Source organism: Salvia splendens, unplaced genomic scaffold, assembly GCF_004379255.2.
Source record: "Salvia splendens isolate huo1 unplaced genomic scaffold, SspV2 ctg755, whole genome shotgun sequence".
Classification (NCBI taxonomy): domain Eukaryota; kingdom Viridiplantae; phylum Streptophyta; class Magnoliopsida; order Lamiales; family Lamiaceae; genus Salvia; species Salvia splendens.
This window is the reverse complement of record NW_024599428.1, coordinates 1-3,704: the sequence shown is the minus strand read 5'-3', so window position 1 is coordinate 3,704 and position 3,704 is coordinate 1. Positions and strand designations below refer to the sequence as shown.

At 38.5% G+C, this 3,704-nt stretch overlaps 1 pseudogene; it reads right to left on the bottom strand.

Moving 5' to 3' along the window:
• Positions 1-2,176: 2,176 nt before the first annotated feature.
• Positions 2,177-3,529, bottom strand: LOC121791252 (annotated as a pseudogene).
• Positions 3,530-3,704: the final 175 nt, after the last annotated feature.

Below are 3,704 nucleotides of genomic sequence, written 5' to 3'. Positions count from 1 at the left end.
CACGGAGGAGTTGGCGGGGGTAGATTCATGGAGCTCAAGAGTTGTGATATTAGATGTCTTCCAACGATATGCAAGGACTCTGTAACTCCTAAGATGATTGAAGATTTGAGGCCTCGTAAATTTAATCACATGATTAGGAACAAGGATCTGAAGGAAACTAAGGTATTCAGGGCAGGCAAAACAAGGGCTGACTCTGTTTTGCCAAGATTATTGGCTGGAAAAGGGCGCCTAGATTTGGAGGTAGTGTATGTAGTCGCGTTCGATCCAGGAGGGAAAGTCTCAATGCTTTTGGTATCATCAACTTTGTCCGTTGTTCCGTGGTTCCCACCTTGAGGACAAGGTGGATTTTATCCGTGGGGGAGTTGATACGATCATATCCTAATTAATTAGTTATCTTTGATTCACCAAATCTTTCCATATATTATTTTCTTGTTTGGTAAGTTAGGGTTTTTTAGTATAAATAGAGCCTTTATGTAATTAATTGCCCATCTATGAAATAAACGTATTTGGCTCAATTGAGTTTTGCTTCAAGAAACAAACCCTCGGCTGCCGACGAGTTACACTCGCGCTCAGCCACCCCCTCTGCCGGACTCGTCGCCGACCCAAACGCTTGGGCGCTCGACGACGATGGTACTAGTTTCTTGATTGTGTTCGATAACCCCTTTTGCTGTTCACGTCGCCGACCCAACGTTCGGGCGCTCGATATCGACGGCAATTGTTTCTTCTTGATTACGTGTGGACTTCGACCGTTGAGGAGGAAGATCCTTAACAGTGTGGTTGTGAGTTTGTGTGTACGTATGTATTGTATATGTAGCACTAAGATGTGTTATTTTAATAAAATCCCACAAAAGAATTGGTTAAAAGCTAGGAAATTAAAACGATGCAACCAATAGAAAGTTTGGGGGGGATTTCTCATGCAAATCAAGGAAATGGAGAGGAAATTACAATGGAATTTAGCTTAGATTTTTCTTTTCTTAGCCTCCAACCAATACTAAGCATTATCAAGCAAGAAACGCCACTGTGACGTGGTGCATAGTAATATAAATGATTTTATGTAAAAACGAAATACTATATATTTTGTCCTCGAACAGCATTCTTCCCAATTACTCTATTAATTATTTCCACCTAAATAATTAGATTTTTTGTACTTCAACCAAAATATTTCGGACTGATTTTGATAGAAGTCTAAACAAAACCGTTTCCCCATAAGAAGCTGTCTATTTCCAAATTAGTCAAATTTTTATTAAAGAACAAAGAAATCCTACTACAAAATTACCCAATTCTGTTGTCATGTCTCAAGCTCTCTCTCAAAACGGGCTCTAAACATTTTAAGTGAAAAAATATTTATAATTTAAATATTCAGAGGGTGTTAGAGTTTAGTTTAGCACTGTAAAGTACTATTTTTGAATGCTTGTATTTGTAAAAATTCTTATTCATTTTAATCATATTTATGAAAAGAAATGTTTTGTTTCAATATATTTTGCTTATGCATTTATAAGATATTTTGAGTTATATTTAATACACTAGAAACAAATGAGTCAAAGTCTTCTACACAATAGACTAGTTGTGCACTGCGTTTAGGTAACTTAGTATCCACCATTTCAAAAATTAGTGATTCATACGAACATTATATGAACAATACTCATACAGGGTATTATCTTATTTTAAACTTTATTACAAGTATGTGTACACCGATAAACGAACTTAAACATCTATCAAAATATTTGTTATAGGTGGAGCTAGACATGATACATCGATTGATGAAAATTAAGTATAACTATACATTAGGTCCACAAAATTAATGAGCCAACATAAAAAACATAGATATTACTTCCAATCTTATTGTATAGGTTAGTAACCTTCTGAATTTCCATTTCTACCCTTCCGCGCAACAAGGATGACAATAACAACAGCTCCCAAAAGGGCAATCGGCCAAACGAATTCGGGCACCATCGTAAATTTAGACGCCCGTAAGTTGTAACCCAAATTCAAAAATAAATGATACATTTATGGAATTTTAATAGGAGTAGTATTAATTTTTTTGGTGTTGGAAAGGCATGTAAAAAAACTCACCAGAGTTGGAAGAGGCTTAGGATCAGAGTGAGCAAGTAAGAGGTAAAAAACAAGGCCATGAATCCGGTATGGCTTTCAACGCTAATATAGTTTGATACAAGAGTTAGTGTCTCTCCCCCACGATAAAACCAGCCTCATTTCCAGCTTCATTTCCTTTCCCATATATTGGCTTCGATGAGCATATGGTTCTTTCTCCCTGTTTCAAATACACGTGTCAACTGTTGCGTTCAAACCATCTCACGTCGGAGGATTAGAAAAAGTTACCTGGCCATATAGTGTGTGGTGCCTACACCCCCGGCATGCTGGTGCCCAACCCCATACACCACTTCTCCACCAAACGGAAAACTAAAACTCACACTTTCCGTATCAACGCAGCCATCTTTCTCGACTCCACCACCACAAGATTCAACTCCATATTCAACCTACACAACAACTCATCAATCTAATTAGAATAACAATATTCTAAACATATCAAGTTGTGAAGTTGAAAATTAATTACACTTACAATGGTGAGTAGCTCTGATTCCTTTGGATTGATCAGCCTTTGTCCAAACATCAGTGACACTCGAAGATGAATCCCACTCCACATATTTCAAAGTATACCTCAAATAAATTCTCTTATTTTCGCCACGAAACCCTTGTTTGAGTCTGCATCTGCTATCATCAGGACAGCAATGCAACCCACCTCCGGCTTCAAAAAAACCGTAGAGATCACACCTGCACTCCGTGCATCCCATTTTATCATCTGCACCACGCGTGTCAATGGCGTGCACATTTAGCACCCACCCTTCCTCGTACCCTATATAAATGGCACATGTATATTTATTTTCATTACACATTGAACTACTAATAAGCCGGATCCTACTATAAACTAATGGAGTACTATTTCAATACTTTTCTTTTTTTTTCATATTTTATCAATTACATTATTAAAATTTTTGTCATCCATAAAGTATCTATTTTTAGGGGACTAGAGAGTATATTAGTGAAGTACCTCCGGGATGGTGGCCGGATCACCAACTTGGATTGCATAGGGATGAGGAATATGAGTCGATGTTCTGCGCGTTTCTGCTCCCACGCCAAATACTGCGTCAGTCTATTCCCGCTAATCCCACTGTTTCTCACGATGCTCAGATCATCATCACCGTCAACGCCACTGTGTTCCGAGCAAAGTATCGGTTGAGAAACTAGTGATGGAGATAAACTTGATGGAGAGGCACCGAATTTCCTCTCTCATCGACTAACTCCGCGTTGAAGCTCTTCAGCCGATGTGTCCACGTGGGAAATCGATGTTTGAAGTTAGTAGTTCTGGTTCGAGACTAATCCGGGCTCCATCACCATCTCTGGCGATCGGAAACCTCGGTTTTCACGACGTTTGTAGCTGCCATGGTAGTGGTTTGATGATGAATGACTAGGAATAGGATTGTTACAATGATATTGCAAGGTTTGCAGCCATTTTCGGTGGTGGGAGAAAAAGAAGAGTGTTTGGATTTGATTGTATAAAAGTGGTAAATAATGCCCTTTTCGACGATTAGGTTATAATGGACATGCACAAAGACAAAATCTAAGTACACGTATGATATCGACGCAAATCACGACAAAGACTTTATGGTATGTTCCAGAATATGGAT